General features: G+C 38.6%; 1 protein-coding gene across 2 annotated transcripts in view; it reads right to left on the reverse strand.

Annotated features, from left to right (window-relative positions):
* The window catches only part of PRRX1 (paired related homeobox 1), a 136,636-nt gene that overhangs the window by 60,324 nt on the left and 51,502 nt on the right, over nt 1-24,810 (reverse strand). The gene's annotated exons all lie outside the window — the stretch shown is intronic.

Below are 24,810 nucleotides of genomic sequence, written 5' to 3' on the forward strand. Positions count from 1 at the left end.
AAAATATTGTTTCACACTGGGGAATATGGGACACCCCAAAGCACCTGTAGTGCAAAATATTCAATAGATAGTGCTGCTAGATATGACTTTTTGCAGCCAGAAAAATTATTATTTCACACTGGAGAATATGAGACACCCCAAAGCACTTGTAGTGCAAAATATTCAATAGATAGTGCTGCTAGATATGACTTTTGCAGCCAGAAAAATTATTGTTTCACACTGGGGAATATGAGACACCCCAAAGCACTTGTAGTGCAAGATATTAAAAAAAAATGCCTCCTCTATCCTCCTCTCTTCCTGCTCTAACAATTGCTAGCAGAATTTCAATAATAATTGAAAGAATAAGGTATACAATAATTGCTATGTCCCTGCTCTAATACAGCCTGTGACCTAACCCTGCTCTCTCCCTCTGTCAAATGGCGATGGATTGCTGTGGAGGCAGGTATTTATACATTTCAAATATCGCGAGAACCGAGCTCTGAGATCCGACGACGTCAGAAAGACGTTTTGACTCGATTTCGAATCCGAATGGGCGGGATAGTACCGAGCCTGCTCAGCTCGGTACTCGGATAGGTGAAGTTCAGGCGGGTTGGGATCTCGGGGAACCGGCCCCACCCATCTCTAGTATATATATTCTTTATTGCTGCGACCATTATGATTATTGTGCTGGAGGAAGAGGAGTGTATATAAAGAGTTCAGTTTGTCATAGAGATGGTCTGACGCCCAAATTATTCTGAGTTTTATTACACTGCACCACAAAGTGACATCACCTGTGTCCCACTACTTACGAAGAAACACCAACATGTGCAGAGACACCCTGGCTATTAACATTCATGCCCATCAGCTAGCAAGGACTTGAGAAAGAGGTGCACTGTGTAACCTTTGCACCCCACCCCACACACAGTGACAGGGGTTTACATATATATAATGCATAAGTGTGCTGTAGTCTTACCTAAAAGGATCTTTCATCAAATTAAGTCCCGTATTCATTTCTGCGTGACAAGATTGACCTCTTTATGACTGGCTGTACTATCTGTGCTTCCAATTGGTTGCTTGGACAGTGAAAATGTTTTACTAAACTATATACATTAACCACTAAACAATGATAAAAAGGGATGTTTTATAGAGTATTGATTATTTAGTAAAATATATACAGCATGTTTCTAGATCTATATTTTTGGCATAAAATAAGGGCAATCCAATGCCCAGTAGACATATTTAATGCAGAAGACATTGTAAAGTGCTTTCAATATCCTTCTAATAAACTGGTTCTGATAGGTGTCTATGAATATTAATCTCAACCAAGAAAACAATACAGTGTCTTTTGCTGAGGTTAATACACATAAAGGTATATTATCAATAGAAAGAAAATAATATTGAATACATAAATAAATGCTACTAGTTATAGGTTGGGGCATAATTTTCCTCTAAGGAATTCCTGGCAAAATAATGGATGTTCCATGTGGGCATGGGAATTGTGGAGTTTTGTGAAGTTTAGGAAAAGTATACTGGCCTTACCAGATATTCTATCCATTGGAAATCTCCTTCCTCCTCGGTAATCCAGCCATTTGCACAACCCAGGTCAAATAAGGACTTAAGTTCTTTCTGAAAAAGGGCTGTGGGGTCATACTGCATCCTCCTATAACAGGAAGAATCAGAAAATTGGGTTAAAATCTCTTTCCTGTGTTCAACATGGTCCACCTCGATAATACCCCTAGCTTGTCAGTTGTGCTAATTATGATTTATTTGTTATTCTCAGGTCAAAAGCCTGCAAATATCATTTTTCATTAGGTGAAAGGTTGGCTTTTGTTTGCTTATCAGTAGAGGAGGTTTTTAATTAACTATTGAGCTTTAAACAAAGTGATAGAATTGTATTTACAAAATCATCCTTGTCATATAAAAGAACAAATCTACTTGTAGGTGACTACATTTGTAATCAACCTAATCAATCATAAATAGATCATTAACATGTTATACATCAACTGGTTTTAAATAGCCAATAAGAAAGCAAGAGAAATCATGCCGACTGCTAGTTATATTATTCTAAAGGGGATATTGTTCAGTTTGAATGTCTACAGAAACTAGTCCTAGAGATAGTAGATGTTAAGAAAATATGACTGGTGAATAATGGAAGATTTGAGTTGAAAAGCACATATAAATTATTTTTTAGAGCACAACAAATACAGGTGATTTGGTAATTCATAATATGCTTAAAAATCATGAAAACCCAGGGTTACTCTTTTAATTCTGGCTACTACAAAAGGTGACATCTAATATGTTATCCCATATGATGGCACAGAAACTTTCTCTCTCTGAATTATGTTTATTGTTTTTGGACAAATTAATGATTCTAATGAAAACCACCAGCAGGACTGAACAAAGGGCCAAAAGTAACAAATTGACTAACAAACCACAAAGGCAGAAGGGAAAAGAAGTCTTGTATGGTCTACATTCTCATATTCTGGGAAATCTGTCTAAATTATTAACATTAGTTTCCACTCATATTAACCCTGATTTTGAAAATAGTATACTTGTGTGTCTTGGAATATTTTACCTGTAATAAATTTTATTTTCCCAAAACAGCTACTGAAGTTTACTTAACGTTTAGTATAATATAATTACAATTACTCTCTTAAAATGTACCGAGATAATTCTACAAGATTCTAATGGCCAGATATTTAAGAAAGAAGAGCTTCAAGCTTTTTTTTATTGTACTAGGACAATAACCCAGAATCTGGTAATTGCAGTGATGGGCTATGCTGATATTTAGATTATTTTATAGGAGGTGCAGTAAGATCTTGAGATCTCGACTAAAGTTCAGAAATAGCAAAATTCTTGCAATGTTTGCAATACCACGGAAGATCAAGATTTCCAATTTATAAAAGTCTAGTTCATTGCACAGATTCTTCAAATGTCATTGGAAAGGCAACCTTTGAAATAGTGAAATTGTAGGTAAATGTAATATGTTAATGACCACCTGAAATACATACACAGCAGACATGTATTTTCTGCTCTATACTTAATATGATGTGCACATTTTTAAACAGGTTCTAGCACTCACCCATCCAACATAGCTCAATAAGACGTCTGTGCACCATTTTACACAATACTGTTGTTGTACAAACATTTGCCAGGGTAGTTATATACACTTAGCATCATAGGCAGTTTCATACATAGTGAAATTAATTAAACATTACAATTTCAAAGATCTATATTCAAATGCAAAACAGCAACATCAGTACAGTGTAAATTATAGGACATCATCATGCTTCAGACTTAAACATCATCATTCATCAGAATCACATAAGCTGGTTGATGTTTGTAGAAGTGATGACTGATATATGATAAGTGACTAGCAATGAGTGATGAGTGATTAGGGAAGTGTGGCACCAGATGTCAAATTCCCAAAATGGACCTTTAGAACTCAGCTAGCTATGGTTTTTGTCATTAGCACCCACCTTTCCCTTAGAGCAAAAAGGGATCGCTGGTATTTGGTTGCCCCCTGGTCTTAGGCATATAGTAGTAGAGGCTTATTCAGAGACAGTGGTCCAGAAATGTAGGTACTTACACAGGCCAGAAAAGGGAATGGTCCTATATCTGCACTGTAGTAAGGCAGACTCCAGTGGATTAGTCAACACACAGGGTTCTGTGTGAGCAGTGGTTAAAAAAATGGTTTCAGTCCAATGCAGAAATCGTGGCAGGCAGAGATTCAAAAAGTAGTGAGAGTTGAATGCACATCTCAGGGCAGGCAACAATCCAGAGCAGTCAAAATCCAAAGCAGTGGTCAGAGAATCCAAAGCAAGATCAGAACCAGACCCAGAGCAAGAGAAACTACAGCAGTCATTTCGCAAGCACTGCATGGCTGCACCTATAATGGGTTCAGCAGCATGGAGCTTCTCTGCAAGGTGTAAGGAGCCAAACAGATGGCTCCTAGCAAGCTAAGCACCCCTACACCCCATAATGATTGGCTGCAGTACCATCACATGATTGCACTGCACAGTGCACTCAGCTGCTTAGAGGCATCCACGGCAACCAAACAGTTACCGGGGGGAAAAATAATTGTGTTTGAGTGCGTCTGCATTAACCAATCATTACAATATTTCATCTTAGAGGAGGGGTCAAAGAACCCTTAAAGTGATGTTTCTCTGGAAATTGTTTGTGAAAGGATCTTTTAAACTTCTTACCATGAATATCAACAGAAGGAACCAAGGAACTCTACTCATATTTCTTCCAATGATCAAGATAATGAAGTGAATCCCTACGATACTTAGAATCTAATATCTTCTCAATTTAATATTCAGGTTGACTATCAAGCAAATCTGGGGATGGCTTAGAAAACCTTTTGAAATACCTTGAGTGAAAACAGGTTCCAACAGGGAAATACAAAAACCTTTTTTAATTTATATGTTACAAATGCAATTGCTATGAAGCATCAATTAAACTTGAATAACCTAGCTAATAGAGAAGAAACTTCCCAACATGTTTACAAAAAAATCCCTTTGCAAATAGCTACGTCTAAAATTTCAATAAGCGCCTGCGAATTGTTCGCAAAATACTAATTACAAGCAGTTCACTAGTTATGGTGTTTTTTATTATCATCATTATCTGCTACATACATAGGCCCCTGATCATGCACAAATAAAAAAAGCCATAATTGCAACTATGTCCCAGAATGAACCCATACGCGACTGCTCGATCATGCCCTTAACGTTCATTGCCTACCTTAAAACAGCCCTTCCCTCCCCTGTCACGATGCATTTTCAGGCGAAAGGATTTATAAGTGCCAAAAAAAACACAGCTCTGAATGGCCGCAGCTGTGAATGTTTACTTTCTGAGCATGCGCAATGCAAATGGACGCATGCCTGACATTAAATTAGACACTCTGAGCCTGATTTAGAGTTGGACGCAGTTTTTCTCTTCAGCGCAAAAAGCACTTTTGGCCAAAGATCCGTCTCAGTTTTCAATCCGACTGAGACAAATCTCCCCGTTGCACCGCTCTGCGCTTAGAGAGGTGGAACGGGGGAGGTAGTCGGCGAGCCAAGCAATGTAAAGGCGTGCTCATGCACTTTGCATGCAAACGCAGATAGGTCTCTAGGTGACATATCTTTTGTGAGTGCTTTCAGCTGGTGAAAGAGACTTTGGTGTATGAAAAAAACAAGTAAAAAAATTAAATTGTAAAAAAAAGTTATGCACCATCTTCCAAACAGCATAACCAATCCTTGTGCTGTTTGGGGGGGGGGGGGGGAAGAACAATATGTTTTTTTTCTACTTTTTTTATTAACTATCTGCTTTACAGGGCACTGTGCATGATACACTTGCACGCCGACCCATAGGTCATATAAAGGGGTGTGTTTGTGCAATTAGCACAGTATTCTAAAGATCCGTGGCTCTCACAATACTGTGTAAATTACTGGATACGATTTTAGTGTAAATTGCATCCCACTCTAAATGAGGTCCTCTAAAACATCTGCAGTCTGTGTGCCAGGGATAATTGAACATCTTTCCATGCCAGTTTTAAACATTGAGCAGTCTGTCCAACCTCAGTAACATAACAGAAAATGAGAAAGACGTTGCGTGAACTCTATAGATGCAATAGAAAGTTAAAGTATCAGTACAAACGTGAGAGTAATTATTACAAGCAAAGTATGTCCAATGCAAAACATCCAGCAAGTCATTCTGTAAACCAGAATTATAACACCTCAAATACTGTTAAATATTGTTAAACAATTGATTGGTCCATTCAGTTTGACCATTCATATGTGGGTGATACCCGTCCCTTCCTCTCACAGGACGCCGCCAAAACTATCATCCACACACTCATCATCTCCCGCCTCGATTATTGTAACCTCCTCCTCACTGGTCTCCCCCACTCCCATCTTTCCCCCCTCCGCTCTATACTCAATGCGGCCGCTAGACTCATCTTCCTCTCACGCCGCTCCTCCTCGGCCTCCCCACTCTGCCTCTCCTTACACTGGCTTCCCTTCCCCTATAGAATCCTCTTCAAGCTCCTCACCACCACTTACAAGGCTCTCTCCCACTCTACCGCCCCCTACATCTCTAACCTCTTCTCCATTCACACTCCTGCACGCTCCCTGCGCTCAGCCAATGATCGCCGCCTCTCCTCCACTCTCATCACCTCTTCCCACTCCAGAATCCAGGACTTTTCCCGGGCAGCCCCCCTTCACTGGAATGACCTCCATCGTTCCATCCGTCTCTCTCCTACTTTGTGCTCCTTCAAACGTGCACTGAAAACTCACCTCTTCCGTAAAGCCTACCAACCATCTACTTAACCACCTCACCTCCTCCACTCGCTCTCCCGTCTCTCTTCTGGCTCCCCTTGTGTCTGTTCTGTCTAACCTCCCTTAGGATGTAAGCTCACATGAGCAGGGCCGTCTTCCCTCTTGTCTCCTCACCTGTTCTTCTACTCCATGGTTATTGTATTAGCCTGTGTGGAGCTTCTGAAGTATTGGTATTTTTGTTTATTGTTCTGTACTGTTTCACCCTGTATAGTCCACTGTGTGTACTGTGTACGGCGCTACGGATACCTTGTGGCGCCTAACAAATAAATGATAATAAATACCCGGAGAGTATAATAGATTGATTCCTAAATGCAAACAAAAGTCTCACCAAAATCTGGGAATAAACTTATAGCCTCCAACAGAAACAATATTCACCAAAATACCATGTAGTCTAACTATGTGTTGGACAAAAGGTGAAGCCAGAGTTTTATCAGAAGGCAGTCCATTGAGAGGCACAAATTAATAATTTTACTAAAATGATCCACCACTAGCCAAATAGTGTTAAAACCTTTAGAAGGGGGTAATTTCACAATAAATTCCATGGAAAAATGTGTCCTTGGTCTATTAGGTACCAGTAATGGTATTAAATGCCCCAAGGGAAGAGTCCTACAGTTTTTATTTTTGACAGAATTCTCAGCAGTAACAAATTCCCTGACATCTTTTTTGCAAGAAAGCCATCATACCACAGAGGACAATAATAATCTAGGAATTGACAGGATCACCCAACAGTTTACTCTCATGAGCTACAAACAAGACTGCTAAGTTCACTGGGGACACACAGACCTTGTACTCGTAGAATCTGAGCTTCAACATATTCATCTAAAAAGCTATGGTATAGAGCATCTGCTTTGATATTGCTAGACCCTGGTCTATATGTAATTATAAAGTTAAATTTTCAAAAAAGTGCCCAAGATGCTTTTCTAGGATTCAACCCCTTAGCAGACTCGGTATATTGCAGACACAAGGTTATGTGAAAGTTGTAATTCCAGTGTTTGGCCAGTACTGCTGTGGCAGTGTGAAGCAGCACTAGTAGTAGTGTTGAAAAAGCAGAAGTAGTAGGAAAAGCAGTATTGTCAATAAAATAATGTTGAGGTACAACGCAAGATGAAGTCTATAATCAAGGGGCCTGATTCATCAAGGCACGTATCTGCTTATTTTGTGCGCATCGCTCGCAAAATCACTCTGCACATGCCCCCAACCAGGCCATACGCAACTCAGCAATGTTCATTGCATCTACGTGCACAAAGGACACTTCCACCAGCCTATTTCTGGGAGTAAACGGGGCGGGGAAGGTGCGTTTGCTCATAGTCAATGTTCAGTAAGGGAGTGCCAAATTTGAGCGCACGCAGCCACATTGGAAGCAAGCTTTGGGCATCACAAAGTTACTTGTTTTTCTGCCATATCCCTTGCTCCAGCTACAAGGCTAGTCCAAGTCCTGAGCACTAGTGATGAAAGTCTTGCATGTAAGCTATAACATATGTTTGCTGCCAAGAGCTACTGTAAGAATGTATTTTATGTTCAGTAGACATTAACAACAACATTTAGTGGGAAAACAAATATATTAATTGCATCGTTTTTTTTTTAAACTGTTTCAACTATTAATTCTTATATTATTAGTACCATTAATTAAATTGGGGTTTTTTTCTGTGCGAAGTATATCCAGCATAGATATTGGACATATCCTGCATTTTAAAACAATCGCACATTGCATTCAGTATGCCTGGATGAATCAGGCCCAAGGTGTACAGAGTAATGTGTTGCAGAATCAAGAGAACGGAACAAAGCATCAGAGCAGAGATAACCGTGCAGTAGGCAATATCTGGTTCAAGCATCAAACATGATAGTTGGGTCACAGGCTTAGATTCAGTCCAGACAGCAAACAGGATAACCAGGGTCACAGATTATGATTTAATCCAGGCAGCAAACAGGATAGTCAGTGTCACAAGCAAGAGTCAACTACCAGAAAACAGACACAATTAAGAACAACACTTTACAGGAGCACAGAAATGCTAGACCGGCAAGGTTTGTCTGACACAAGCAGCTTTTATCAGGCACCAAGGAGAATTAGGTCAGGTTCAGCACCCAGGAGACATAACAGATCATGTGATCGCACTACACAGGTAAAGACCTGAATGCTCCTTAACAGCATCAGCAAGGCAATTAACTACTAACTGCTCAGAGAGAAGTTCTCTTCTGTAGCTAACACTTAAACACTTAAAGGCAATAACTGCTCCAGCACCAATGTCTGATATATCAACCTCAACAATGAGGGGTAACTGAGGGGTAAATTGATGTCAGGCTGTTTTTAATGATCTGAAGGTTGACAGATCCTTTTTTACTTAATGCAGTAATAGTAGCCACAATGGTAGAGAAGGTTTAATAAAACATTTATAGAAGTTTGCAAAACCCAAAAATCTTTGAATGGCTTCAAGATTAGTAGTCAGGGCCTAATCAATGACTGCTTGTACTTTGACAGGCTCCATGGTAACACTGTGAAATAATATAACCAAGATAACAAATCCCTTATGCTATTCACATTTCACCAGTTTAGTAAACAAATTATTTTCTCTTCACTCGTCCAAAACAATTTTAACATTACTATGATGCTCAGCAAGAGAATGAATATCTTCAAGATATACGATTATGAATTTTCCCAGACAGTCGCTGAAAACCTCATTAACAAAATTTTGGAAAACTACTGGAGCATTACAAAATCCGAAAGGTATGACTAAATATTTATAATGTCCATTATAAGTGTTAAATGCAGTCTCCCTCCATGATTGTAATGAGATTATCTGCACTCCTCAAGTCAATATTAGAGAACAATAGCTCCCATAAATCGGGATCAAACAATTTGGAAGTCAAAGAAAGATGGTATTTATGTTTAATTGTAATATTGTTGGAACCTCTGTAATCAATACAAAGATATAAACCCCTTTTTATTTAATACAAAAAAGAACCCAGAGTTTGCAGGAAATATGAAAGGCCTGATTCATTAGTGCACTCATTCTGAGCACGACTTGCAGTATGTACTCTACGTATATATGTCCAACATGCGTACTATAAAATCCATTAAGGAACGGATCTCAAGATACGTAGCAAGATGAATTTGTTCGGAAGCTATTTATATCACGTAACCTTGGCGCAAAGGTTGTACCCATTGCTGTCCCACACACTTGTTGATAAAATGTATCTACAAATTTTAACGCGTAACTATTTTAAATGTTTAAATACATTTTATCAACAAGTGTGTGGCACGGTGATAGGTACAACCTTTGCACCAAGTTTTGCTAATCTTTTAATGGGCAGTTGGGAGCAAAAGTACAGTTATGAGACAAATCCATATTCTAATAATATTATTATCTATAAAAGGTATATAGATGATATTATAGTAGTTTGTAAGGGAGACAGACATTCTTTAGATTCCTTCCTTGGCTATATAGATGATAATGAATACAATCTTAAATTCACGGCTAAGGCAGATACAAATGAATATGAATATTTAGATTTGATCCTAATGGGAGTAGAAGATACAGTTTTAACAAAAAATTACATAAAAAATGTTGATACCAACAGTTATCTCCACTTTAAGAGTGGACATAAACGTTGGAAGACCATACTTTCAATTTTATAGAATAAAAAGAAATTGTAGCGAAGCTAATCAATGGAATGATAAGACAAAGATTTATGCAGACCGGTTTAGATGTAGAAGTTATCCAGATCAATCTACTGCTATTAATAGGATAGAAGGTCTAAATAGGGCAGATCTATTAAGGTATTCGAAAAAAGAAAGAAAGCATTCCTTTTAAAACTCAGTATAATTGCTGTGAGGAAAGGATTAGATCTACTCTTACAAAACATTGGGATGTTCTATGTATGGACCCTATTCTGGTGAACATCATACCAGAGAAACCACACTTTTTGTTTAGGAAAAATAAGATTCTTAAAGATTTAGTTACCCCAAGTATGCTTAAAGTGAGGGCTACACTGAAGGGCAATTTCTTACAATTCAGAGGTTTTATTACACGCAATCACAAATATGCAAGTTCTAAAAGGACTAGTTTTTATTAGGGATGTGCACCGGCGACTTTTGGTGTCTCGTGTTTTGTGTTTTGGATTCGAATTTGCTTGAGGTTTAGGGTTCAGATTTGTTTCGCAAAACACCTGACGAAAGGTTTTGGTTCGGATTTAAGGTTTTGGATTCGGATTTATTTTGAAAAAAACATAAAAAGTGTTAAAATCAAGTTTTTGGGGTTTATTTTCACTCCTACGCTATTATTAACCTCAATAACATTCATTAGCAATCATTTCCACTAATTCCAGTCTATTCTGAACACCTCACAATATTGTTTTTAGTCCAAAACGTTTCAGCGAGGTAGCTTTCTGGACTGCATAGTGCAGTGGTCCCGGTACACAATTTGGTACTGGGGCCACAATATATCACCCTCAACTGGTCTCAATTCCACCAAAAAAGTATCTGGACTGCGTAGTGGAGTGGTCCCCACAATATAATAAAAAAAACCTCAACTGGTCTGAATTCCACCAAAAAAGTATCTGGACTGCGTAGTGGAGTGGTCCCCACAATATAATAAAAAAACCATCAACTGGTCTGAATTCCACCAAACAAGTATCTGGACTGCGAAGTGGAGTGGCCCCGGTACCCAATTTGATACCGGGGCCACAATATAATAAAAAAAACCTCAACTGGTCTCAATTTACCAAACAAATATCTGGACTGCGTAGTGGAGTGGTCCCCACAATATAATAAAAAAACCTCAACTGGTCTGAATTCCACCAAAAAAGTATCTGGACTGCGTAGTGGAGTGGCCCCGGTACCCAATTTGATACCGGGGCCACAATATAATAAAAAAACCCTCAACTGGTCTGAATTTTACCAAAAAAGTATCTGGACTGTGTAGTGGAGTGGTCCCCACAATATAATAAAAAAAAAACTCAACTGGTCTGAATTCCACCAAACAAGTATCTGGACTGCGTAGTGGAGTGGTCCCCACAATATAATAAAAAGAAAACCTCAACGGTCTGAATTACACCAAACAAGTATCTGGACTGCGTAGTGGACGGAGTGGTCCCCACAATATAATAAAAAAAAAACTCAACTGGTCTGAATTCCACCAAACAAGTTTCTGGACTGCGTAGTGGAGTGGCCCCGGTACCCAATTTGATACCGGGGCCACAATATAATAAAAAAAACCTCAACTGGTCTCAATTCCACCAAACAAGTATCTGGACTGCGTAGTGGAGTGGTCCCCACAATATAATAAAAAAAAACCTCAACTGGTCTGAATTCCACCAAACAAGTATCTAGACTGCGTAGTGGACGGAGTGGTCCCCACAATATAATGAAAAAACCCTCAACTGGTCTAAATTCCACCAAACAAGTATCTGGACTGCGTAGTGGAGTGGTCCCCACAATATAATAAAAAAAAAACTCAACTGGTCTGAATTCCACCAAACAAGTATCTGGACTGCATAGTGGACAGAGTGGTCCCCACAATATAATAAAAAAAAAACTCAACTGGTCTGAATTCCACCAAACAAGTATCTGGACTGCGTAGTTGAGTGGCCCCGGTACCCAATTTGCTACCGGGGCCACAATATAATAAAAAAAAACCTCAACTGGTCTCAATTCCACCAAACAAGTATCTGGACTGCGTAGTGGAGTGGTCCCCACAATATAATAAAAAAAACCTCAACTGGTCTGAATTCCACCAAAAAAGTATCTGGACTGCGTAGTGGAGTGGCCCCGGTACCCAATTTGATACCGGGGCCACAATGTAATAAAAAAAAACCTCAACTGGTCTGAATTTTACCAAAAAAGTATCTGGACTGCGTAGTGAAGTGCTCCCCACAATATAATAAAAAAACCCTCAACTGGTCTGAATTCCACCAAACAAGTATCTGGACTGTGTAGTGGAGTGGTCCCCACAATATAATAAAAAAAAACCTCAACTGGTCTCAATTCCACCAAACAAGTATCTGGACTGCGTAGTGGATGGAGTGGTCCCCACAATATAATAAAAAAAAACCTCAACTGGCCTGAATTCCACCAAACAAGTATCTGGACTGCGTAGTGGAGTGGCCCAGGTACCCAATTTGATACCAGGGCCACAATATAATAAAAAAAAACCTCAACTGGTCTCAATTCCACCAAACAAGTATCTGGACTGCGTAGTGGAGTGATCCCCACAATATAATAAAAAAACCCTCAACTGGTCTGAATTCCACCAAACAAGTATCTGGACTGCGTAATGGACGGGGTGGTCCCCACAATATAATAAAAAAAAAACTCAACTGGTCTGAATTCCACCAAACAAGTATCTGGACTGTGTAGTGGAGTGGCCCTGGTACCCAATTTGATACCGGGGCCACAATATAATAAAAAAAAACTCAACTGGTCTCAATTCCACCAAACAAGTATCTGGACTGCGTAGTGGAGTGGTCCCCACAATATAATAAAAAAAAACCTCAACTGGTCTGAATTCCACCAAACAAGTATCTGGACTGCGTAGTGGACGGAGTGGTCCCCACAATATAATAAAAAAAAAACTCAACTGGTCTGAATTCCACCAAACAAGTATCTGGACTGCGTAGTGGACGGAGTGGTCCCCACAATATAATTTAGAAAAAACTCAACTGGTCTGAATTCCACCAAACAAGTATCTGGACTGTGTAGTGGAGTGGCCCTGGTACCCAATTTGATACCGGGGCCACAATATAATAAAAAAAACCTCAACTGGTCTCAATTCCACCAAACAAGTTTCTGGACTGCGTAGTGGAGTGGTCCCCACAATATAGTAAAAAAAAACCCTCAACTGGTCTGAATTCCACCAAACAAGTATCTGGACTGCGTAGTAGACGGAGTGGTCCCCACAATATAATGAAAAAAGACCTCAACTGGTCTGAATTCCACCAAACAAGTATCTGGACTGCGTAGTGGACGGAGTGGTCCCCACAATATAATAAATAAAAAACCTCAACTGGTCTGAATTTCACCAAACAAGTATCTGGACTGCGTAGTGGAGTGGCCCCAGTACCCAATTTGATACCGGGCCACAATATAATAAAAAAAAAACTCAACTGGTCTCAATTCCACCAAACAAGTATCTGGACTGCGTAGTGGAGTGGTCCCCACAATATAATAAAAAAAAACCTCAACTGGTCTGAATTCCACCAAACAAGTATCTGGACTGCGTAGTGAAGTGGTCCCCACAATATAATAAAAAAAAACCTCAACTGGTCTGAATTCCACCAAACAAGTATCTGGACTGCGTAGTGGACGGAGTGGTCTCCACAATATAATTTTAAATTTTTTTAACTGGTCTGAATTCCACCAAACAAGTATCTGGACTGCGTAGTGGACAGAGTGGTCCCCACAATATAATAGAAAAAAACTCAACTGGTCTGAATTCCACCAAACAAGTATTTGGACTGCGTAGTGGACGGAGTGGTCCCCACAATATAATAAAAAAAAACCTGAACCGGTCTGAATTCCACCAAACAAGTATCTGGACTGCGTAGTGGAGTGGCCCCGGTACCCAATTTGATACTGGGGCCACAATATAATAAAAAAAAACCTCAACTGGTCTGAATTCCAGGGAACAGATGGCGGACACCGGATGGATGTATAAAACCAACAGCAGTTAAGGGCGCAGTTCCTCTTTTTTGTGACTGCACAAACAATTAACATAGTAATAGAAATCACAGGTTTTTTTTGTTTTAAATATAGAAAGAAAGAAGGTTGTATTATAAATGGCAGTTATTATTTTTTTTTAAATAGAGAAAGAAAGAATGTAGTACTAGAAATTGCAGTTATTTAGTTTCTTTTAAATAGAGAAAGAAAGAAGGTAGTACTAGAAAAGGCAGTTACTTCGTTTCTTTTAAATAGAGAAAGAAAGAAGGTAGTACTAGAAATGGCAGGTTTTGGTTTTTTTTTTAAATATAGAAAGAAAGAAGTTAGTACTTGAAATGGCAGTTATTTTTTTTTTTTTAAATAGAGAAAGAAAGAAGGTAGTACTAGAAATGGCAGTTATTTAATTTCTTTTAAATAGAGAAAGAAAGAAGGTAGTACTAGAAATGGCAGTTATTTAGTTTCTTTTAAATAGAGAAAGAAAGAAGGTAGTAATAGAAATGGCAGGTTTTGGTTTTTTTTTAAATATAGAAAGAAAGAAGTTAGTACTTGAAATGGCAGTTATTTTTTTTTTTTTTAAATAGAGAAAGAAAGAAGGTAGTACTAGAAATGGCAGTTATTTAATTTCTTTTAAATAGAGAAAGAAAGAAGGTAGTACTAGAAATGGCAGTTACTTTGTTTCTTTTAAATAGAGAAAGAAAGAAGGTAGTACTAGAAATGGCAGGTTTTGGGTTTTTTTTAAATATAGAAAGAAAGAAGTTAGTACTTGAAATGGCAGTTATTTTTTTTTTTTTTAAATAGAGAAAGAAAGAAGGTAGTACTAGAAATGGCAGTTATTTAATTTCTTTTAAATAGAGAAAGAAAGAAGGTAGTAATAGAAATGGCAGTTATTCGAATCCCCAGGAGAGTATAAGTGGGGTGAGCCACAGAGAGATTATTTCCCTCAGTTTCTCTAACAGGTTGTCAGTGTTGTGCCTCTTTTTAAAACCTGTGATACATAACTACACATACTCGGCAAAGCTTTTACAAATTATCTGCGGCACAGGAGAGTACCACTGCACTGTACTTTAATAGCAGTACCTATTATTTTTGGGTACAGCAACAGTGAATGATCGTAGTTAGACTTTTAAATAGCAGTACAAGCTAGATTTTTTAAAATTTTGTAATATTTTTTTCCAATTAATTTTGGAAAAATTTTTATTTATTTTTTTTAAATTAATTTTTTATGATTTATTTTATAAAAATAAATTTATTTATTTTTAACTTTTGGATAACTTGGAAATAACAATGCCCTTAGCAGAACAGACCACAGGACACAGAAAATACAGAAAGAAAGAAGGTAGCAATAGAAATGGCAGTTCCTCTTTTTTGGAACTGCACAAACAGTGATGAAAATGAAGGTGGAGCTGGTGGCATGTCACGGTCCTCTTCAGAGGACAATCTCCTGACCAGCAGGTCTTTGCACCGCTGTAGACTTGTGTCCGCCGGAAACAGAGACACAACATACGCTTTAAACCGAGGATCGAGAACGGTGGGCAGAATGTATTCCTCTGACTTTAAAAGACTGACCACCCTCGGATTCTGGCAAAGCGTATGAAGGGCTTCATCCACAAGAGCTACATGCTTTGTGGAATCGCAATGGTGTACCAGCTCCTCCCTCACTTTCTCCAGCTGCTTCTGCAAAAGCCTGATCAGGGGAATCACCTGACTCAAGCTGGCAGTGTCGGAACTGACTTCTCGTGTGGCAAGTTCAAATGGCTGCAGAACCTTGCACAACACGGAAATCATTCTCCAGTGCGCTTGACTCAGGCGCATCCCCACTCCTTTTCCTATGTCGTAGGTGGCTGTGTAGGCTTGAATGGCCTTTTGATGCTCCTCCATCCTCTGCAGCATATAGAGGGTGGAGTTCTAGCACGTCACTACCTCTAGTTAATTTAGATTGCAAGGCTTGTAAATACTTTGAAGATAAAAAAAGCAGGCTGCACAGACTGTGGAGCTAGAAAGTGAAATTAAATGGACCACGTTACTTTGGTGGCTATCTATGCCCCCCCCCCCCCCGCCCTACACTTGTAGTTGAATATAAAAAAAGCAGGCTGCATAGACTGTAGAACTAGAAATTCAAATATACAAAGAAATGGACAAAGGCAGTTTGGTATCTGTCTGCATCAGATCCCCTCTCCACTAGGAGTAAAATAGAAAACTATTCAGCCGTTATATAATCTAGAATATAAATAGAAATTGAGAAAGGCAATTTGGTATCTGTCTGCATCATAATCATCAACATCCTCCTCAGCGCAAGCTACATCAATATCCTCCTCCCGGTGTACAACATTCACACCTTCATTAGCCAAATCTGTAACTGGACTGTGGGTGATCCTTCCAGCATATGCAGAGGGCGTGCTGCAAATGCTGGATGGAGTCACCTCTTCCCGTACAGTGATGGGAAGGTCAGGCTTCACAACCACCAACACCCTTGGACTCGCCTTAGGGATTTGTGATGTCATCTGTTTAGAAGGCAGAGTTCATTGCTGTTTTGTTGTTGTTGCTGACAGCATAACTCTCTTAAATTTTTTGTAGGGGGGGAGGAGGAGGGCTTAGATCCTTGGGTGATGCTGGACCACTAGTCATGAACACGGGCCAGGGCCTAAGCCGTTCCTTGCCACTACGTGTCGTAAATGGCATATTGCCAACTTTACGTTTCTCCTCAGATGATTTTAAGTTTGTCTTTTTGCTACTTTTTGAGAACTTGGGCTTTTTGGATTTTACATGCCCTGTACTAGGAGATTGGGCATCGGGCTTGCCAGACGACGTTGACGGCATTTCATCGTCTATGTCATGACTAGTGGCAGCAGCTACAGCATTAGGAGGAAGTGGGTCTTGATCTTTCCCTACTTTATCCTCCAAATTTTTGTTTTCCATTATATGTAGCACAAGAGAGCGTACCTAAGCCACACACACTCGGCAAAGCCTTTAAAAATTATATGCGGCACAGGAGAGTACCACTGGACTTATACTGCTGAATCAGTGAACTTTGTAATAGCAGTACCACTAGACTTATACTGCTGAATCAGTGAACTTTGTAATATATCAGTACCACTGGACTTATACTGCTGAATCAGTGAACTTTGTAATATATCAGTACCACTGGACTTATACTGCTGAATCAGTGAACTTTGTAATATATCAGTACCACTGGACTTATACTGCTGAATCAGTGAACTTTGTAATATATCAGTACCACTGGACTTATACTGCTGAATCAGTGAACTTTGTAATATATCAGTACCACTGGACTTATACTGCTGAATCAGTGAACTTTGTAATATATCAGTACCACTGGACTTATACTGCTGAATCAGTGAACTTTGTTATAGCAGTACCACTGGACTTATACTGCTGAATCAGTGAACTTTGTAATATAGCAGTACCACTGAACTTATACTGCTGAATCAGTGAACTTTGTAATATAGCAGTACCACTGGACTTATACTGCAGAATCAGTGAACTTTGTAATATAGCAGTACCAATGGACTTATACTGCAGGATTGTTTTGGGATATTTTTTTATTTTATTTTTATAATTACTTTTTTTGTAATTTTTTTTATAACTTTTTTTGACATTTTTTATAATTTGGGAATAATGGGGAAATAACAATGCCCTTAGAAGGACAGAGCACAGGACACAGCACCACTGGACTGAACAGGACACAGCACAGGACCCAGCAGCACCACTGAACTCAGAAGGACAGAGCACAGGACACAGCACCACTGGACTGAACAGGACACAGCACAGGACCCAGCAGCACCACTGAACTTAGAAGGACAGAGCACAGGACACAGCACCACTGGACTGAGCAGAACACAGCACAGCACAGCACAGAACTGAACTGAACAGCACAGCACAGCACAGCACGAGATATAGCAGGACAGAGAACCACCTAACACAACCTCCCTCTACCCTGATCAATGCCCGAGTGAAGATGGAGGCGACTAGCGGGGAATTTATAGGATCTGAGTATCGCGAGATCCGACAGCGGGATTATGACTCAGAGCCTCGGTGTCAGTTTTGCAATTGGCGGGAATACCCGGATCTGTCTCGGATCTGGCTCGGATCGGCAACGTTCGGGTGGGCTCGGATTTTAGATATCCGAGCCCGCTCATCTCTAGTTTTTATAATCCTGATAACAGTAAGAAGTTTGAAATAAAACAATATATGAACTGTGTAACAACATCTGTAATATACCTACTGGATTGCAGTTGTGGATTAAAATATGTGGGAAAAATGAAAATGCCCACTTAAGCTTCGAATCCAAGAGTATATAAGGAACATAAACAATAAAGTAGAAAGCCACTCAGTGTCTAAACATTTTTTAATGTAACATAATTCAGACCATAGACAACTATCCTTTTGTGCTATAGAAAATGGTAACAAGAGGGGTGATCTTCAAAGGAAATTGGCCCAAAGAAAGATATTCTGGATCTATCAGTTGAATACACTCTCCCCCTGTGGATTAAATGAATGTTATGAGATAGCCCCCTTCCTTTGAGTCTAATGGGTCTATGTTACTGGCTGTATAGATTCATGGTATAGTTATTTAGCGTGTTTAATTACTATTTATTGATATCCCAATTTTATAAGCCCTATTTTATGGATATGTTAAAGTTTATTATATCATCATTTATTTATATAGCGCCAACATATTCCATAGCGCTTTAAATTGGGGACAAACACAGTAAACTATTAAACAAACTGGGTAAAACAGAAAGAGTGCTGAGAAGGTCCTGCTCGCAAGCTTACAATCTATGGGACAATGGGAGTTTGATATATGAGGTTAAGTCTACATTTTGCATTTCGGTCCAGCCAGACTGCAAAGGTAAAAGTGACTCATAAGCTAAATGATCCTGTCACACAATAATGTTAGTCAGGGGGTAGTTGTCTTGTGTGAAATTCTGTAATGGATGGTAATAGGGTAATGTAGTGAGGTTAAGTGGGTGGTTGAGGAATATTATAAGCTTGTCTGATGAGGTGGGTTTTCAGAGAACGCTTGAAAGTTTGTAGACCAGAGGAAAGTCTTATTGTGCGAGGGAGAGAATTTCAAAGAGTGGGTGCAGCCCGTAAAAAGTCCTGTAACCGGGAATGGGAGGATGTAATGAGGGTGGATGAGAGACGCAGATGTTGTGCAGAACGGAGTTGCCGAGTTGGGAGATATTTTGAGACAAGAGAGGAGATGTATGTTGGTGCAGCTTTGTTGATGGCCTTGTAGGTTAGTAAAAGTTTTTTATATTGTATTTTGTAGAAAACAGGCAACCAGTGTAGAGACATACAGAGTGATTCAACAGAGGAATAACGATTTGCAAGGAAAATCAATTTTGCTGCTGCGTGCAAAATAGATTGCAGGGGTTTGAGTGTGTTTTGGGAAAGACCAGTAAGGAGGGAATTGCAATAGTCAATGCGGGAGATTATAAGTGCATGAATTAAGGTTTTTGCATTGCCTTGAGTGAGATATGTGTGAATTCTGGAAGTGTTTTTTAGATGTATATAACATGATTTAGATATAAAGTCAATGTGGGGAAGAAAGGATAGGTGTGAGTCGAGGATTACGCCTAGACAGGGAGCTTGTGGGGTGGGATTTATGGTCATGTTATCAACAGAAATAGAAATGTCAGGTATGCTCTTGTTGGTAGGTGAAAATATTATTAACTATGATTTAGAAAGATTGAGTTTGAGTTGGCAAGAGGGCATCCAAGATGAATTGGCAGACAGTCAGTTACACGGGACACCACAGATGTCGAGAGATCAGGAGAGGATAGATAGACAAGTCACGTGATAGGACACTGATATACAAGGCTGCTAACAACCATATGGACATCTAACAACCGCAAATTGCTGCGGGTTTTGTTACATGCATTAGTCCTATCAAGTGACTTGTTTTAAGGTCATCATTACAAGTGTGCATTCTTACCATGACCCCTAATTAATACCCCACCCTATCCCTTTCTGTGCCTAATCCTATATCCCTTTTTTTGTTATCCAGTTCTTGGGGGTTTCACTCTATACCCCCTATTAGGATAGTGGAAGCATCCACCACCCTTCCCCCATTCCCAGAGAGCACTGACCGATATACCTTTTTGTGACCAATAATGTGTGTTTAATTTATGGCATTAAAAATGATTCTTACACTTATGTTATATTTAATGTTTCTTTGAGAGACTATAGGTCCCAGCATGGCTTTGCAGCCACGGAGTATGCTTGCATTTGTAGTTCTAGTGCTATTTAATGGCAACCTGACCATACTGGGACTTGTAGTGCACCAGGGATAAAATACTTTTATGTATTATTACTATTGTTTTAAAAATACACACACCAATGTTTGGAACAATTATTTTTTACTAAATAAACAAACAAGTCTTTTATAATGGTTTACAATGAGAGAAGTGTATGAAGGTGTATGGTCCACTCTGACAGTAGATGATGAGAGTGTCTAGCTGTGTTTATCCAGTGCTGTTAACATCGGCGTGGACTTAGACTAGACCCAGAGCTGCTTGCAGCAGAGTATGAATCTGACATATTTGCAGGTAAATACCCACTTTGCGTATTTCATAGGATTGTTTCATAGGGGCTCCCATCACACACCCCTGTTCCCTCCCAAAGTCGTAGCCTGTTATAAGTGCCACTTGTGTTCACTTTTGCATGTACTTTTCTTGCGTACACCACCGTAACTCTGTTTTGTGAACGTAACAGTCTGTTCTGGGCATGATTTTGAGTATGATAAGCACAAAATCAGCAGATATATGCCTTGATGAATCAGGCCCAAAATGTCTACTATACCCCTTATCTAAATATCCTCAATATATTGCTCCATAGCTTTAGATTCCAGGGCTGAGAAGGAGTAAACTTTCTCTTTAGTAGTGAAGCTTTGAAACAGGAATAAGCTCAGTGGCACAGTCTTCTGGGGGTAATCTGCTTTTTTAAGAAAACATCAGAAAATTCCCTTTAAGGTTCTAGTATATTTTCAAGATATACATTGTGGCAAGGCGGATGGACAGACAACAATAAACATTGCTTTTGACAATTCGAATGTCACCTGACGATCTCGATCAAATTCCATCAATAATAGGGTTACGTGTAGTCAAGCATGAATATACTGTATATAGAAAATGTAGGGGAGTGTATCAGAAAATCCAGAACCTCTTCCATATGCAGACTACCTACTGTTAATATTATTTTAGTAGTCTTACAACGGATAATACCCCCAAATAAAGAATTACCATCTAGTCCACAAATACTTGCACTTGTAGCACTACAATTAACAACTTTTTAAAAACTTTCTGCATAATTTATGGTCTCCGGAAACAATGGTCAGACAAAATCACTTGAAGTTTCATTAGAATACAAGCAGGAATCTGAAGAGATCTAGAAGTCTCTTCCTGTCTAGGGAGTTGATCTATGTTAGTTTAGCATTAGAGTCACAAGAAAGTGTGTGGAACTTTGTGATATGTGTTATTTTGCCATCCTGGTAATATAAGCAAAATCCAAAGCAAGAAGTTTTTTGTGTGTGCATCAACAGAAGGGTGCCTGTGCCACAATAAATACATACATGCAGACAGACACACAAATCATTCCCAACCTCATACTCTAACAGATGTATTATCATCTATTTTTAAGTGGTCCACAATAATTGGCTGCATAAGTCTCTTTCTCCCTGCACAGTTTATTTGAATAGATTTTAATTCCAACTAGACAGAACATAGAACAAATCATTATTGTACTGTAGAATACTGCCTCTACCTTGCATTTTGCTCTTCAGCCTTCCAGATTTGCCTTTGCTCCAGTCACAATTACCATTGATTTCCATTTGATTTCGATTTCTGAGAATGTACTGGATTGGGCCACAGTTGTGAGGGTAGCAAAATACCTGATTCTTTTCAATTTATATGTCTTACTTTGCACCTTCAAGCCTTTATTCAGAAAGCCATAACAACAAACAGGGTTAGCTGTGTGATTAAACTGATTATATACTGTAAACAAAATTAGTATTGGAATATGCAATCGATTTAGAGAGCCAAGCAGTAGAATCAGGATGAAATGTTAAGGCTGTCAACACCATTCCAGATGTGTTTTTTTTAAAAATATGAACTTGCCTGTAAGGATTCCGTTCCAGTCTGGAATCTTTGATTACCATGGCAGTTCATCTTCACTCTTGGATCTGGGGAAAATCCTGCAGAGCCTATCACTTAGCCCTATGCATCAAATTTCTGTCCAGCCTTCTGCTTGTAATTGTCAAGAGGATATATTTACAAACCCATACAGATCGGTAGGGCAGGATGGCTCAAAAATGCAGAAGAAGATGAGGATTCTCTTTTAAAGTAACCAAACATATTTTCAGACCAATTTTCCAGACTTGAGGAAATAGTCACACTTAGTAAATGATAGATAGATTGTACCAAGTGGAATTGTATCTCATCCAGTTAGCATCAAATAAATAATAAATGTACTTTTATTATTAAGTTGGGGAAACCACCAGAAAGAGTTTTCAGCATTCTTAAAGTCTGAAGCAGCTGGTAATTTCATTGAACTAGCTTTTGCTCAACAGCTTGAAATTCCTCTTAAACCCTGTACCACCATGTTACGCATAAAGGACCTGATGCAGAATTGGCTGCAAAATGGATGTAATTTACACCACAATTAGTACAAAAACCAGAAGAGGTATAGAGGAAACACATGTATAGTAGGGGCACTCACTATTTATAGAGATATAAAACTTAAATTTTATTAGTTCATTTTAAAATAATCTGATTGTCCCTAGAGATTACCTGAATGACGCTAGTAGCGAAATAAAAACAAAAATTATACAAAATGTGTAGAGTGTGAAAAAATTTAATTAATATTAAAATGGCAGAAAAAACTGCCAGTCCTCGCTGAGCTAATGAAAAGTATCCTTCTATTAATCTTTAATAAGTATTGTAAAGGAGTGTATATTCCTCACGCTGCTGAAATACCTATTGTTGAATACAGGTTATAGAGGATCATATGATTAAACAGATTGAATTAACACCAGGAGGAAAGGAAATAAATCCTGGGTAGAGGCATCTTCATAATAACCAGATTATTTGGGTATCATGACATAATATAAATCCTCCTGCTGCATTCAATTATAATTAACTAATTGGGTATTCAAGCAAGATATGTATCAAACTCACTGTTGACCTCAACAGTAATGATTAATAAACTTTATAAACCTTATTTTAGCTAAAAGGATATAAGACAGCATCGTATCACATTATTGTTGCTACAGGGATAATAACTCCTTGAATATCCGGAGTCATTAGACAAAGTTAACATGAAACGTAAAAGCGAGTCAGCGAAACGCGCGTCGGCGTTCACCTCGCTGAGTGTAATGAAATAATTCTAAATCACGCTGCTATCAAATATAGGAATAAGATTAGGGAGGTTACAATGTTCTAACAACAGATAGTCAGCTTAAAATATGATACGCTGATCCTAATTCTCATAGCGTGAGCCTATAATAGCTCAAGAGAGATTATGTTATTAAACATTAAATAGGACATACGTGAGGCTGCGATATATCTAGGATGGGTGGTTGATTATTTCTAAATGCCTCTCAACATTCTCACGTTTCATGTTAACTTTGTCTAATGACTCTAATAAAGTTTATTAATCATTACTGTTGAGGTCAACAGTGAGTTTGATACATATCTTGCTTGAATACCCAATTAGTTAATTATAATTAAATACAGCAGGATGATTTATATTATGTCATGATACCCAAATCCAATGGGTCTCACTTAAGGGAGGCAAGATATCTATTCATTTATATTTAATTGATTAAAGATCTTAATAATCTGGTTATTATGAAGATGCCTCTACCCAGGATTTATTTCCTTTCCTCCTGGTGTTAATTCAATCTGTTTAATCATATGATCCTCTATAACCTGTATTCAACAATAGGTATTTCAGCAGCGTGAGGAATATACATTCCTTTATAATACTTATTAAAGATTAATAGAAGGATACTTTTCATTAGCTCAGCGAGGACTGGCAGTTTTTTCTGCCATTTTAATATTAATTAAATTTTTTCACACTCTACACATTTTGTATAATTTTTGTTTTTATTTCGCTACTAGCGTCATTCAGGTAATCTCTAGGGACAATCAGATTATTTTAAAATGAACTAATAAAATTTAAGTTTTATATCTCTATAAATAGTGAGTGCCCCTACTATACATGTGTTTCCTCTATACCTCTTCTGGTTTTTGTACTAATTATTGTACATGTGTAGGGTGCACCATTCCAGTTATTCAATAAATATATTATATAAGAGAAATAAGACTGGATATTTGATTTTCTGGTGCGCTGATATTCTATCCTTTTACACCACAATTAGTTGCATGGAAAAATAGCATTTCTATTCCTATATACTGAGCTGCAAGGATGTTGAGATGCGTGCAAATGAGCATATTGGTGTGAATGCATGTGTATGAGTAAAAAACGGCTTGTGATCCCCTGCTCAAACGTGTTTGCTAACACCAGCGTTTATAACCTTGACTGGTAACATAAAAATCAGGGGACAAGCAGCATGGGATCCCACCAGAAAACTCGCTGCCAATATTAGGTTAAGACAGGCTGGGCTTGTAAAACTATAACCAAGAAACCCACAGTATGGGGTCCACTTGTCATATTGACAACCAACCCTAGTCCATTCAGTACATGACTAAATCCCTAGAGGAATCGTGCCCACAATAAAAATGTGTCCCCTTGTAGAGAAAAGAGCCCAGTAGGACTAGTAGCACTAGGGCTCGTCACAGACCCCTAAGGTGGAAGGTGTGGGATAATAAATAGTTA

The sequence above is a fragment of the Mixophyes fleayi genome, chromosome 8, assembly GCF_038048845.1.
Source record: "Mixophyes fleayi isolate aMixFle1 chromosome 8, aMixFle1.hap1, whole genome shotgun sequence".
NCBI lineage: Eukaryota > Metazoa > Chordata > Amphibia > Anura > Limnodynastidae > Mixophyes > Mixophyes fleayi.